General features: G+C 43.1%; 1 protein-coding gene across 1 annotated transcript in view; it reads left to right on the forward strand.

Annotated features, from left to right (window-relative positions):
- The window catches only part of plekha6 (pleckstrin homology domain containing, family A member 6), a 102,944-nt gene that overhangs the window by 2,987 nt on the left and 83,355 nt on the right, over positions 1–16,602 (forward strand). The window lies entirely within an intron of this gene.

The raw sequence follows: 16,602 nt of genomic DNA on the forward strand, positions 1-16,602 counted from the left end.
AGCTGGGCTACCTGAGTCGGCGGCTAGGAGCAGATCATTAAAAACTCTTAAAAGGGCTGTTTCAGTGCTGTGCATGGGTTTGAAGCCAGACTGAAACTTTTCATGGATGCCATGCGTGGTTAAGAAAGACTGCAGCTGGGCGTAAACTACTCGCTCCAGGACTTTAGATAAAAAAGGTAGCTGGGAGATGGGCCTAAAATTTGCGAGAATGGAAGGGTCGAGATTTTTCTTTTTAAGTAGTGGCTGCACCACGGCATGTTTGAAGGCAGCTGGGACACATCCTGAGGTAAGAGAGGTGTTTATTAGTAATAAAATACTTGCTCCAACTGATTTGAAAACATCTCTGAGAAGGCGAGAAGGAATGCTGTCTGAGGTGCAGTTCTGCATTGACCTCACATCCTCTAGGGCGGTCCGGGGTCATGCTCCCCCGGGAAAATATTGAAGATGCATCAACCTGTTGCACTTTGAGGGCAAAATTAGGAGACTAGGTCTATGGATTAGGGATGTGCATCTCCATCACTGAGGCCGATGCGATGCGCATCTCGATACGTTGCCAACGATACGATACATTAACGATACATTTGAAGCACCAGGCGATGCGATATGATACGATTCACCCCTGTTGCGATACAGTTCGATACGATTTGATTCAACATTATGCGATTCAGGGCGATACGATGCCATTCAACACGATGCAAAATAATGATACTTCAATATGGTACGACAGAGGATTTTTGTTTTATTCCTTATATTAAGCAAATCATAAATTAACAAAAAAGTGCTTTACATATTTGGTTCTCTCTACTAGTACTGCACAATCCCATTATGCTGTTTCTTTTTTACCTTTTTTACCTTAAAAAAACTCTCCAGAGTACAGTACAATTGTATAACACCTCACAGTTTAACAATTTAAGGATGCATTGCCCAGGATTAACAATGTGCACATAGACAATGATGCAATGCCCATACAACTGCCAGCCTGATGTGCTTAACACTCATCCATAGGCTAACTCACCAGTGAGCAGAAAGCAGTGGTTTCTATATGAACAATAAAGAATACAAATAACCTTTCACAAACAGGTATTTCATAACTGCTTAGGAAGACATTTAAACTATTATTGGCTGTCACAGGCTGTTGTAAAGTAAACACCACTCTCATAACACCTCACTGAGTGATTGAACTCATATGTCTAACTTTCAGGTTTCTCTTTTCAGCCGCAGACCCCATGTCGCCTCTTTATGTGCGTCGCTAAGTTCCGCGTACTACTTGTGTACTTTAAAGCGGCACGGCATCGTTTACAATTTGCTAGCGATTTTTCAAGTTGACCGTCTTTCTTGAAAAATGTGTTGCCAAACGTTTGATTTGTAGGTATTTTTCGGTGCGCTGTGTTTCTCTTTCTCCTCGACTTCCATGTGTGTTGATGACTGAGACTCTCGGCCTCCGTAGTGCGAAGCAAAGATCAAAGATCGTCTCTGCTGAGTGCTGACAAGATGAGGATATTATGTGAATGAATCGTTTTTTTACCGATGCAAAGACGCTACAATCGATTCATCGCGAGTTCAACCCAACCTGTAGCCGATGTGCACTCTTTCAACCGGTGCACTCGCATCTTGAACGTTTATGCCGGTGCACCGATGCGAATCGGTGAATCTTAACATCCCTACTATGGATACATCTCTCAACACTCATATAAAACAGAACTGTATATATTTCAACAATCGAAAAATCCGTAGAATATTGCCACAACCAAAAACAACCTCTCCCTCTCCTCCTCTCACTCTCCCTCTCATCTCCTCTCCACTCCTCTCCCTCTCCCTCCTCTCCTCTCTCTCCCTCCTTCCTATCCTCTCCTCTCTCCCTCCTTACTAATCACTACCGTTTTAAAACTGTATTTTTGGTTTACTGTCCTATAGTTTTTCATACCTGTTATTTATTCTGTTATTTTTTATAACTATAACAATTATATAAAGGTGTGCCTTGGAAATATTTGTTTACCCAAATGATGATCAAACTGATTGAGACAAGTTAACTGTCTAAACCCTCAGAGTCCTTTACCTCAAAAGTTGAACTTTTCTCAACTTTCGAAGCGAGCAACGGAGGCAAATCGACGCGACGAAACCACAATGCAGTTCGGCAAAGCTTGATGTCACCACATTCAAAGTGAATGGGAAGCGTCTCCGTTGAAGCACGCGACGGAACCGTGTGGACGTACCGTTGGCCAATTAGGTTATGGGGGTGGCCACACCCCTGCTCTAACAGTCTGATGAGCTCTTTGTCGTGAAGCACACACACGCTGTCTTGCTATCTGCTTATCCTGCTCAAGAGCTCCTTCTATGTAGGTTTGTAGGTTATCTTTGAGCAGGAGGGCCCCATCCTGCCAGCACACACACACACACACACACACACTCTGTTAGGATTTTGTTTTAAACAGGACCCAGGCAATGACTTAAGATGTTTAAATGGTTTATTGTTCGGAGACTCAGGCAGGTTTGGAGACTATGGAGGTCCGGAGTGGAGGTAGGCAGTTCAGGCTGGACTGAGAACAAGGCAGGCAGGTATGGTGAAGGGAGAAGCAGGCAGGTTGGCTGGAAGCTCTGGTGGTCGATGGCTGAGGGATCGCACTGGAAGCACAAGGAGAAACTAGTTACATAAAGTACAGAATAACACGCAGACAGGATAACTGAATTGAGCAGCCAGGAGGATGCAATACCACTGGTGTAGAAAACAATCTGGCGGTGAGTTACTGGGAGACTGGAGTAGATATGCTGTGTCATGATTGGATTGATGAGGGACAGCTGAGTCGGTCGGCCAGGTGAGTGCAATCAGGCTGCTGCCTGCAAGGGAAACCACACCCCCTCCACACACACAGGGGGACAAACAGGGACACACAGGGACACACTATTCTCTATTTTTTTTGGACTCCTCTTCAAACTACAGGACATCGCGTCCCTGACGGACCTCCCCTAGCTATCCAGCTAGCCTTTCGGTTCCACTGTAAAGTAGAGGACGTCGCGGCCCTCGCCGGGCCTCCCCTAGCTAACCAGCTAGCCCTGCAATTCACTTGGATAGCCTGATTTCTGGCTCCTTGGATACTGGTTGGGGTCTGACAAGATCATTAGGACTTTGTGGCCTCTCCTCTGACCTCCTCTAGCTTGGTGAGTACCTACTTCAAAATCTAAACGTGTGCACACAGAAGATTAAGTACTCCTCACAAGCTACCTCATCACCTCCTGGACTCCCACTGTTTTACCTGTCCACCCTGACAATCGTTATTGCTATTTAACAAATGGAAAATCTCCATGTTTTTATTGTTCTAACTACTCCACCAACAAATAAATATATAATTGTGAACTTTTATGGTTTTATATTCTTTTACCTAAAGCATATTGTAGCATTGTACTTTCTCTTCTCTTTTTCTTGCCCATTGTTCTCCCTTCCCCTCCCTTCCCCTTACCAACCAGCTATATGGCTGGCTCTTATCGTAATCACTCGATACCACCCCTTCTGCCTAGGGCCCCTACTGAGGAACCTGTGGCCCCTGTGGATCTTCTTTTAATTCAGGTTTCAGTCTGGCTTCAAACCCATGCACAGCACTGAAACTTTAAGAGTTTTTAATGATCTGCTCCTAGCTGCCGACTCAGGTAGCTCCGCTGTCTTGGTGCTGTTAGACCTGACAGCTGCCTTTGACACTGTGGACCATAGCATCCTGTTGTCACGGCTTGAACAGTCTGCTGGCATCACAGGCTCTGCGTGACTCACTACACTGGCTTCCAGTTCGGTTCAGAATTGATTTTAAAATCCTTTTATTTGTTTTTAAAGCACTAAATGGGCTGGCTCCGGCCTATATAGCTGAACTCCTCCAGCGCTACACCCCAGCCAGAGCTTTAAGGTCTGCTGACCAGCTGCTGCTGGTAGTGCCCAAGACCAGGCTTAAAACCCGAGGGCACCGAGCCTTCGCAGCAGCTGGCCCTAGGCTCTGGAACACTCTGCCCCTCCATGTGAGGTCGGCCCAGACCCTAGGGGTTTTTAAATCTACACTAAAAACACACTTCTTCTCTCTGGCCTTCTAGTTAGAGCGGAGTACGACTCCTGACTTTTCCTTGTGTTTTATTTTTATTTTTTATATATATCTGTTGTAATTTATTGTCTTTTATTGTGATTGTAGTAATGTGTTTTTTTCTGTAGTACATGTACAGCACTTTGGCTCGACCAAAAATCGCTTTTAAATGTGCTTTATAAATAAAACTTGATTTGATTTGATTTGATTTAATTAAAACTTATTTTAAACTCCTCCAGGCTATCCACCATGTGGAGATCCTCGACGAGGCAGCTCGCCTTGGATCTCCACCAACCGGTATGGCTAGGAAAGTCCATATTTTAACTTCATTCATTAAACCAGCAGCTCCTAATAGTGCAGTTTTAAATCTGGTTTAAGCTAACAAAACTCTGGATGAACCGAAATCTGGACATCCTGAAACAGCATTATGCTAACATCCTCCAGGACCTCAGTCTCAATCTGGGTCCCTTTAGCAGGGACACGTATGACAGGGCCCTATTACCACGTTACACTCCCTGTTAAACCCCTCAGACCCCCACCCACCTACCCCTCCTTTTGACATCACCAACCCTACTTCGTTTCCACCACTGCCACAGAGACCTCAACCCCCTCAGCTATTACGTTCCTCCCCCCGTAGCCTTCCCAACACCCTTACCCTACCTTTAGGGCTGGTGCCCCACGAGGACGAAAACGGGTTGTATCTGCATATTTCTCTTGCATATAGCCCTTTTTGCCACACGAGGCCGTAACTAAACGATAGAAACGGACCCCGCAAACGATAACGGGTCCAAAGGTGGATAGATCTGGGAACGGAGCGCTCTGGGGGGTCATACGGCTCCGTGTGATCGCCTCTATACGATCATTTTGTGATAATGATTACGCAATAGCCCTGCCTCCCCCCACCTCTGCTGCTCACCCCCGCGTCAAAGTAAACTGCACACTGAATTCAGATTATTTATCTTTCTCTCGATATGGACATAAACGCGAGTGAAGTCTAATCTGACAGGACGGAGACACGCAGCTCCTGTGTGTGCTGCATCACAGCGGGAGGAGCAAAACACACACTTCAAGTCAGATCATCACCCTTAGCTATTTTAATTAGCCTAGCTCTCAAACTACCTAAACTAGTTATAAATATGTTTATTTTTTACTGTCGGCCGGGTCACTCATTACTGGATCAGCTGCTGCATGAGACAGACACTGACGCTGTCAGAAGAGAGGAAAAAGAGAGGACAGGCTCAGTGTATTTTATTATTATAGTCGTTATTCATTTATTTTAAAGCTTAATAAATAACAAAGAAGACCTTTGACCGGCACTTTTATAATTTTGTCCGGAAGATTTAAACTTTAACACACGTCAGAGATGGAGTACTCGAGTCCTGGACTCAGACTCGAGTCGGAGTCGAGTGCCGATTTTCGGGACTCGTGACTCGACTCGGACTCGCGCACTGATTGACGCGACTCGGACTTGGACTCGTGAATTCTCGCGCACGATGACTTGGACTCGGATTCGTGAATTATCGCGTACGCTGACTTGGACTCGGGTGAATTATCGTGTACACTGACTTGGACTCGGACTCGAGCAAGTTTTCTATGGAGTCTGATGTCCTCTATCCTGGCGTGTGCACCGGCTGCGAGGCGAGTTCACGTACTGGGCCCCGCTATTCCAGTCTAAAGATGTCTAGAGACACACCCCGCATCGTGCTGTATGCTTTCACACATTCTGCTTCCACATTGGAAAAGAGCAGCGCAAAATGCTCTATGTGGAAACAATATTGAAGAGAAGGCTCCGTAACACATTACTCTAAACATCGAGTTCAGACATATAGACTGTCTTGAACACTATCATCAGAGTAACGTGATCTAATAAATAAATAAAGATTCAGCCGATAACACGAAAGCACATGGCTACTTAACATGCAGAATGAAGTCATTTTGCATGCTAAGTAGCCATGTGCTTTCTGGGGCTAAATCTTTATCAGTAAACCGATTTAACCGGTAAAAGTTCCTTCAAAATAAGAGTCCCGATCTTATTACTATCAAAATAAAAGTGCAAAACGAAAACTTTACCATAGGAAAATATTGGCATACAAATATAATCACTTCTCTAAAAGGTAACTAATTTTAAATATAGTTTATTTATATATAATAATAATATTAATATTAGTAATAAGCTTTATATTTGTATAGCACCTATTACAAGAATTGTCACAGCAGTTCAATAGACAGATTAGGACATGACAGGATAAAAGCAATGTAGAGGAGCAGCTACATTTCAACACATATATCCACGAAGATTAATACATGAAGACTTGTGACTCGGACTTGACTTGGACTCTTCTTAGATGACTTGGACTCGGACTCAAACACAGGTAATGATGACTCGGACTCGGACTCGACTCGGACACTCCTTGGGTGACTCGGACTTGGACTCGGACTCGAACACAGGTAATGATGACTCGGACTCGGACTCGACTCGGACACTCCTTGGGTGATTCGGACTTGGACTCGGACACGACTCTCCCTTGGTGACTCGGACTTGGACTCGGACTCAAACACAGGTAATGATGACTCGGACTCGACTCGGACACTCCTTGGGTGACTCGGACTTGGACTCGGACTCGAACACAGGTAATGATGACTCGGACTCGGACTCGACTCGGACACTCCTTGGGTGACATGGGCTATACATGTCGTCATTGATCAGATTGGGGAGGGGACCAGAGAAAATGACGGTGTCCGACATTGTTTTTGCATATCTACATACCGACGCCACATTAACTTTGGTGCATTCTGATTGGCGTAAACGAACATCATTACCACCGACGTGAATAACAATCCTACTGTATTTATGTTTATCCTTAGCCAGCAGTTTAAGATGCGCCTTACATTTTCTTACTGTATATGTTTGGTATGAGATGCATTGCCTGTCAGCTTTAGTATTTGCTCCTTTTTTTACGGCGTCTAGACCAAGGGGGGTAGAAATGTTGGTGTACAAAGAGTCCACGTCTATGGAAAAAATAAAGGTGTGCGAAGGAACAGAAAGGGGTTTTAATTTTTTAACAAAGGTGAAGGTATCTTTAATGTAGCTGGGGTGGTTATGGGAAAGGGGGTTGATATAGTGATCGATGAATTCCGCTAGTTGGTAGGATTCGGAGCCACAATCGCTAACGATGGGTCTTCCTGGAGGTACTAAAAAGGGGACCGACCAACTAGCGGAGGGTTTATGAATTTTTGGAAGGAGGTAAAAAAGTCTGGGACGTGGGCCGAGGAGGTAAAGTGCTTGTTTAGGTGTTATAAGGCGTTTGGTTTTCATCTGATTAACTAAGGTTTTAATAATGCTGCGTGTTTCAAAATAAAGGGGTTGAGCTAGTGGCTGGTAGTAGATGGGGTTGTTTAATTGACGGGTTGCTTCGAGGATATAGTTGGTTCTGTCCTGGATCACTATCTGTCCGCCCTTATCTGCAGGTTTGATAATAATTTCATATTTGGCAGATAAGGACTTCAAGGCTGGTCGGATTTAATGTTGGATTGATTCCTTTGGCAGCGGGGTGATCGAGGCTTCGGGTATTGGAGTGGATAAGGTTCTGTAAAGGTGTTGAAACAGACTACAAAGTTGGTTCCCAGGTCGATGGCATGGTGAAAGGTAGGTGGGTAAATGTTGTATTATATTGAAAATGGTCTAATATTTTAAGGCGACGGTGATAAGTATGCACGTCTCTTCTTAGCAATTCCCAATCAGGAAGTGAGGGCGTGGGGATAAAAGTTAGGCCAAGTTCCAGGACTGCCTGCTCAGAAGGGGAAAGCCGGAAGGACGAAAGGTTGGTTATGTCAGATTGTGAAGATGGAGAGGGCAGCTCTGCGCTTATGGGCTGTAGAGTAAACCCAGGTAGTTTATCCAATGTTTTAACATCGCCTACGCTGTATTGCGGACCCAATGGATATGATCCCTATGGGTGTAGAAGAGGAGGGATGGTAATATCGGGAGGTATGTTACATGGGGAACCACGGCACTAATAGAGTTCGCCACAAAGTAGTTAAAAGCTTGGACACAAGATTTGGCTTCTGAGAAGATTGCTGGAATAATTTAAGAGCGGTACATATATTTTGGCATTTGGGAACGTGGCTCTGGTTGTCCCAGATTGGTTGAGGGGTGAAGAGGTGGTGGATGACAGAGGAGAAGGGGGAGAAAGAGATGGAGTAAAATGAGGTTCAGGTGAGGGGTGGGAATCTAAATCCTGAAGAGTGGAGGTGGCCAAAAACGTATTAGGGCTAAGTAGGGGAGAGATGAGGGGGTGGGCATGGACCTGAGCTATGGTAATCGGGGCCTTGTGAACTGGTGGTGGGATGATTGCGGTAAGTGGTCCCACTGGTGGAAAAGGGGATTGAAGGAGACAGGGGGGTCGACCTAAAGCAGGTAGGTGAGTAACTGGGTCGGTGATAGGAGTAGGTGTAGTGGTGAGGGAAAGGGAGGAGATGGCCAAGGTGGGGCTGCAATGAACTACTGTCGGGGTGGGAAGGCACCTGTTAGGTACGGGGGGACAGCCAGGGCCACTAGATGGTGGAGAGGCAGGTAGGACTGAAGGGGTAAGGTCTGGTCCACTGGGTGGTGGAGGGGCCCGTGTTAGGGGGATAGGTCTAAGTGAGGGGGGGCGGGCAAGTCCTAAGGTAGGTGGGGGGTGGCCCGGTTGCCCAACAAAGGATGAGGGGGGCGATAATGGAGGGGCCGGGCAGGGAGTGATAAAGAAAGAAGGGAGGGGATAGTGGTGATACTCAGGCTGGTGCCCCACGGGAACGCATACGGCAAAACGCATAGGATTAACGCAATCGCAAAAAAGCTTCCGTCCACACGCAATATACACCGGATAGTGTCTGTTCACATGAGACAGCTCAGTTTAGCTCCAACCACTGGAAAAAGCTGCAGTACATATGCCGAGCCTGTACGTGGCGCTGTAACTTCCTCCAGAAAAAGCAGCGAAGAAGCATGGTCGTCATGGTTTTCTCTGGTCCCCTCCCCAATCTGATCAATGACGACATGTATAGCCCATGTCATCATTTCAGCGCTGGTTGTCTAGGTGGTGCCCAGCAAACGATGTGGGCTTCGTAAATAATTGGACAGCCTTCTGGGGAAAACCTGGTCTGATTAAGAGAGACGGCATTCATCCTACTTTGGAAGGTGCACATCTCATTTCGGCAAACATTTCAGGGCTTTGTGGACTTAATCCATGACAAACTGGAGTTGAGACCAGGAGGCGGAGTCGCAGTCTTGCACGCTTCTCTGCGCTCTCTCCTGGGCAGTCATTCATAGGAATCCCGAACCCAATAAAATACCCAATATTAACGGTGTCCCAAGGACAATTTAAAGCAAAACCTAATAGAGGTGTCATACATAATAATCTAATAAACGTAAATGTAACAACTACTACAGTGCAACAAAACAGGAAGATTAAATGTGGTCTCTTAAACATAAGATCCCTAGCATCTAAAACAATATTGGTAAATGATTTAATATCAGATTATAATATTGATATATGCTGTCTCACTGAAACTTGGTTGAGACATGAAGAATATGTCAGTATAAATTAGGCCAGTCCACCCAGCCATATCAATATTCATATTCCTCGAGGCACAGGCCGAGGAGGTGGAGTTGCAGCCATCTTTGACTCAAGTTTACTTATCAATACTAAACCAAAATTAAATTATACCTCCTTTGAAAGCCTTATTTTTAGTCTTACGCATCCGACCTGGAAAACATTGGAGCCAATCTTATTTGTTACAGTGTACTGTGCACCAGGTCCTTATTGAGAATTCTCTGAATTTGTATCAACTTTGGTAATTAAAACAGATAAAGTAATTATCGAGGTGACTTTAATATTCATGTTGACGACGATAAAAATAGCCTTACTGTTGCATTTAACTCTATATTAGATTATATTGGTTTCTGTCAGTGTAAATAAACCAACCCACTGTTATAATCACACTCTCGACCTTGTTCTGACTTATGGTATTGAAATTGAGCAACTATTAGTCGAACCGCATAATCCTGCTTTATCCGACCATTTTTTAGTAACTTTTGAAGTACTGTTAATAGATTACAAACCATTAGTCAAAAGTTCCTGCAGCAGAAACCTATCTGTTAGTACTATAGCCAAATTTAAGGAAGAGATTCCATCAATACTTAACTCGATAGCTTGTCTGTATGTAAGGGAGGAAACTTATACAAAATGTACACCACCCCAAATTGATCATGTTGTTGATAGTGCTACAGATGCGCTGCGAACAAATTTAGACTCTGTTGCTCCTTTGGAAAAGAAGAAAATAAAACAACATAGACTAGCTCCATGGCATAATGCCGAAACCCGCAAAATAAAGCAATAGTCGAGACAACTTGAAAGGATATGGCGTTCCACTAAACTTGAAGAATCACGTTTAATTTGGCATATTACTCTCAATGAATATAAGAAAGCACTGCGTAAAGCGAGAGCAGCTTACTATTCTTCATTAATAGATGAGAATAAGAATAATGCAAGATTTCTTTTCAGCACTGTAGCCAGGCTGACAGAGAGCCACAGCTCTATTGAGCCTTCTATTCCCATAGCACTCAGTAGTAATGATTTGATGTGCTTTTTTAATGATAAAATTGTTACTCTTAGAAACAAAATTAATGACCTCTTGCCTTTGACCAGTATAGTGTTATCAACAGCTCCCGGAAACGTAAGTTCTAATATTACACTAGATAGTAATTTAGAACACCCATAAACCTTGAACAATTGAATTAAATGATTCTTTCTTCTAAACCATCAACGTGTATCTTAGACCCGATTCCAACTAAGCTGTTAAAGGAAGTTTTTCCATTAATTAGCACTTCTTTATTGACCTGTTAAGCACCAAGCCTGTTTTTCATGTTTCAGGCTCGAAAATGACATGCCCAAAACAAATGACTACAACTTAACTTCTAAAAGGGTTATATGAATAATTTCTTTTATCAAAGCAAGGTTACATATGTGAGTTGGATGTAGAAGTGTCAGAATCAATATAGATGTTTTTTATTTTAAAGAAAATTCAGATTTTGCATAGTAAAAAACTGTAAATTATAGTGTCCGTCCAAAAAGTCTTTTTTACTTATAGTGAAAACTACCCTTGGATGATGGGTTAGTAGACTAAAAGCTTTAGGAATCCAAAGTACAACATATAATAAGTACCCTGTATCAAGATTGATGCAAAACAAGTGACATTTGACCTTTTTAGAGAGGTTTAGCCAAAACCACTCCACCTCTGAGGTGATTTGGGTGAAAATGTTTTTTTTTCCATATCTCTGGCCCCCCTTGGTCGATTTTGATGGTTGACACCTCTTTCTGACCGTTAGAGCCAATAGAATCGAAGGGGGAGTCCCCCACACACACACGTTGTGAAGAGAAGAGGTGGGGGCTTCACGCATGTAATTTAGCATCAGAGTGGACCTATCTCTAGCTCTGACATTTGGAAACGAAAAAGCAGTTTTATTGCTTATGGATTATCAGAAATCATTTCAAAGAGGACACAGACACATTGGATTAACCTATGGATTAACTGCAGCATCGTTTTTTTTATCGTTTTAATGCCATTGAAGACCAGTTTTGACCAAGGTAAGCCATGATAGCGTTTCTAGCTACCTAGCTCCACATGTTCTGATGTACGCTTTCGTTTATAGCGTCGCAAATGTTTATCACTGAGTGTTGAGGTTTTTTACACAGTATCTGTGTCTCCAGGAGATGCTAATCGATGGGTTGGCTGTGCATCTAGGATAAGTAATAAGGGAGTTATGAGTGAGTTTAGGTGCCGTTTTAGGTTACATTTTTTCGCACGTGGCTAATTCAGAGGCTGAGTGTTAGCATTGTGGGTTATTTTTGGAAAACATTTTTTAAAAGATCAGTTAGCTGAGTTTCTTCCTGTTACATGGATATAAAACATTCATAGTTTATTAAATATTAAGATTCCTTAGACGTTGTTTCCTGCAAATTTTCCTGCGCGTTTATCCGCCCGGTACCGGGGGGGCGGTGCGTAACAGGTTAAATATTATGAATATGTCTTTATTATCAGGCTATGTTCCACAATCATTCAAAGTAGCAGTGACAAAGTGCTTTCTTGGACTTGTAATTCCAACATTGCAGACCTTGAAGAATCAATCAATCTATGTCAATCAATGTTTATTTATATAGCCCAATATCACAAATGTTATATTTGTCTCAGTGAACTTCACAGTTTGTACAGAATATCAGTATGACAATACGACACCCTCTGTCCTTAGACCCTCACATCGTACAAGGAAAAACTTCCAGAGAAAAACCCCACAGTTTAAAGGGGAAAATGGGAGAAACCTCAGGGAGAGCAACAGAGGAGGGATCCCTCTCCCAGGACGGACAGACGTGCAATAGATGCCGTGTGTAAATCGAAGAGATAATACATTTTACAGCGTAGGTAGACCAAATGTTTGGAAATGCATGTGTCTATAATAAGAAGATGAATCCACGAGGATGTCAACAATCCTGTGGGAGCCATCAGGGAAGTAGTATGATGAGAGTCAGGCAGGACCGCAGAGATAGGTTCAGCCACGACTCGAAGTCCAGGACTCAAATCCAGAACTCAGGATAGAGGATCCAGGACACAGGACCACAGCAACAGGATCAGCCACGACTCAGGATCCCGGCGTAGATATAGACAACAAAAAGACATTTGGGGGAAGCTGGGTTATTCGGAACAGGAGAGTGCACAGGTACAAACAGACAGAAGGAAGAAGTAAGGTGTCCCCCGACAGTCTAAGCCTATAGCAGCTAAACTAACGTGTCTACGTACATGGACTCCCTTAGGATAGGTTGAGGGAATGGGGTAGCAAGTAAGAAGTAAGGAACAGAGGTGGAGAGGCACAACGTGTCTACGTACATGCACTCCCTTAGGATAGGTTGAGGGAAAAGGGTAGTAGGTAAGAAGTAAGGAACAGAGTTGGAGAGGCACAACGTGAATACTTGCATGCACTCCCTTAGGATAGATTGAGGGAAAAGGGTAGCAAGTAAGAAGTAAGGAACAGAGGTGGAGAGGCACAACGTGTCTACGTACATGCACTCCCTTAGGATAGGGTGAGGGAAAAGAGTAGGAATTAAGATGTATGCGCCACATCTATACCATGAGCACATTGCTCCTAAAAGGCTCTGGCTCCCATTGTACTTTTAGAGATTCTAGGAACAACCAACAACTCTGCATTCTTGGAACGCAATGGCCTAGTTGGACAGTAGGGTATAATGAGTTATTTAAGGTAAGATGGCGCCTGCCCATTAACCTGTTAAGCACCAAGCCTGTTTTTCATGTTTCAGGCTCGAAAAATGACATGCCCAAAACAAATGACTACAACTTAACTTCTAAAAGGGTTATATGAATAATTAATTTTATCAAAGCAAGGTTACATCTGTGAGTTGGATGTAGAAGTGTCAGAATCAATATAGATGTTTTTTATTTTAAAGAAAATTCAGATTTTGCATAGTAAAAAACTAAATTATAGTGTCCATCCAAAAATTCTTTTTTACAGATAGTGAAAACTACCCTTGGATGATGGGTTAGTAGACTAAAAGCTTTAGGAATCCAAAGTACAACATATAATAAGTACCCTATATCAAGATTGATGCAAAACAAGTGACATTTGACCTTTTTAGAGAGGTTTAGCCAAAACCACTCCACCTCTGAGGTGATTTGGGTGAAAATGTTTTTTTCCCCATATCTCTGGCCCCCCTTGGTCGATTTTGATGGTTGACACCTCTTTCTGACCGTTAGAGCCAATAGAATCGAAGGGGGAGTCCCCCACACACACACGTTGTGAAGAGAAAAGGTGGGGGCTGCGCGCATGTAATTTTGCAGCAGAGTGGACCTATCTCTAGCTCTGACATTTGGAAACGAAAAAGCAGTTTTATTGCTTTTGGATTATCAGAAATAATAATTAAAGACACAGTGGATTAACCTATGGATTAACTGCAGCATCGTTTTTTTATCGTTTTAATGCCATTGAAGACCAGTTTTGACCAAGGTTAGCCATGTTAGCGTTTCTAGCTACCTAGCTCCACATGTTCTGATGTACGCTTTCGTTTATAGCGTCGCAAATGTTTATCACTGAGTGTTGAGGTGGGCACCTACAGATTCTGTGTCTCCAGCTGATGCAAAACGAGTGGTTGGCTGTGCATCTAAGATAAGTAATAAGGGAGTTATTGTGAGTTTAGGTGCAGAGATAGGTTACATTTTTTCGCTCGTGGCTAATTCAGAGGCTGAGTGTTAGCATAGTGGGGTTTTTTTGAAGAAAAAAAAAAAAAAATATCAGTTAGCTGAGTTTCTTCCCGTTACATGGATATAAAACATTCATAGTTTATTAAATATTAAGATTCCTTAGACGTTGTTTCCTGCAAATGACGCGTTTATCCGCCCGGTACCGGGGGGATGGTGCGTAACAGGTTAAGGGCTTTGTAGGCGAGAAGAAGAATTTTAAATTCTATCCTGTGTTCTATAGGGAGCCAGTGTAAGGCAGCCAGAACAGGAGTAAAGTGGTCCCTTTTCCTAACTCTGGTTAGTACACGTGCTGCAGCATTTTGAATTAGCTGAAGCGACTTAACTGACTTTTTGGTACACCCTGATAATAAAGAGTTACAATAATCCAGCCTTGAAGTAACAAATGCATGGACTAGTTTCTCTGCATCGTTTTGAGGCAAGATATGCCTGATTTTGCAATGTTACGTAGATGAAAGAAGGCGGTCCTTGAGATTGATTTTATGTGGGCGTTAAAGGATAAATCCTGATCAAATATAACACCAAGATTCCTTACAGTCTCACTGGAGGCCAAAATGAATGCCATCCATAGTTAATATATCTTTTAGATTGTTTGTTTCGTAGAGTCTTTGGGCCGAGTACAATAACTTTGTTTAAAATCAAAAGATTTAAGGTCATCCACGTTTTTAAGTCCTTGAGGCAGTCTTGAATTTTATTTAGATGATTGGTTTCATCAGGCTTGATGGATAAATATAGTTGAATATCATCCGCATAACAATGAAAATGTACAGAGTGATTCCTTATAATATTGCCTAACGGAAGCATATAGAATGTGAACAAAATAGGTCCAAGCACTGAGCCCTGTGGCACTCCATGGCTAACTTTGGTTTGCATGGACGATTCATCGTTGACACACACAAACTGAGAGCGTTCAAATAGATAGGACCTAAACCAGCCTAAAGCAGTTCCCTTTATGCCAACTAAGCGCTCTAGTCTTTGCAATAGGATATCATGGTCGATAGTATCAAATGCAGCACTGAGATCGAGCAAAACAAGAATAGAGACAAGTCCTTTGTCTGAGGCTATTAGAAGGTCATTTGTGACTTTAACCAGAACTGTCTCTGTGCTATGATGTGTTCTAAAGCCAGACTGAAAATCCTCAAATAAATCATTGTTTTTTAAGTAATCACACAACTGTTTTGCGACTGCTTTCTCAATAATTCTTGAGAGGAACGGAAGATTAGAAATAGGTCTATAGTTGGCTAAAACCTCTGGATCGAGGTTGTGCTTTTTAAGATCCTGATCCTGTTGCTGTGGTCCTGTGTCCTGGATCCTCTATCCTGAGTTCTGGATTTGAGTCCTGGACTTCGAGTCGTGGCTGAACCTATCTCTGCGGTCCTGCCTGACTCTCATCATACTACTTCCCTGATGGCTCCCACAGGATTGTTGACATCCTCGTGGATTCATCTTCTTATTATAGACACATGCACTTCCAAACATTTGGTCTACCTACGCTGTAAAATGTATTATCTCTTCGAGTTACACACGGCATCTATTGCACGTCTGTCCGTCCTGGGAGAGGGATCCCTCCTCTGTTGCTCTCCCTGAGGTTTCTCCCATTTTCCCCTTTAAACTGTGGGGTTTTTCTCTGGAAGTTTTTCCTTGTACGATGTGAGGGTCTAAGGACAGAGGGTGTCGTATTGTCATACTGATATTCTGTACAAACTGTGAAGTTTGACAAATATAACATTTGTGATATTGGGCTATATAAATAAACATTGATTGACATAGATTGATTGATTCTTCAAGGTCTGCAATGTTGGAATTACAAGTCCAAGAAAGCACTTTGTTTCCCCTTGAAGAAGGTCAAGGGCACACGCAAGTGGCCTGAGTACTTCTGCATATTCATTTAGGAATGCCAACTCATTTGCTAGCAGCTTTGGAACTGCAAGGCGCTCACAAACCTCTGCCAGTTGTGCATCTGTAAGTGACACAATCTTCTGAACTGCATTGTACTCCGAATTCCACCGTGTCACACAGGGAGTGACCAATTTCATTTTCCCAATCTCCTCCACTGTCTCTGCAGCCAAAGGTGATCTGTGAGCCTTATTCCAGATTGCAGAACACTTGGCCATGGCACTGTAGAAGAGTTTGCGTGTTGCCCCCTGTGACACAGCCCGCTCCAGATCCTTAGAGGCAATGAGGTTTAACGTAGATAGATAGATAGATAGATAGATCGTACTTTATTGATCCCAAATTGGGA

Source organism: Trematomus bernacchii, unplaced genomic scaffold, assembly GCF_902827165.1.
Source record: "Trematomus bernacchii unplaced genomic scaffold, fTreBer1.1, whole genome shotgun sequence".
Lineage (NCBI taxonomy): Eukaryota > Metazoa > Chordata > Actinopteri > Perciformes > Nototheniidae > Trematomus > Trematomus bernacchii.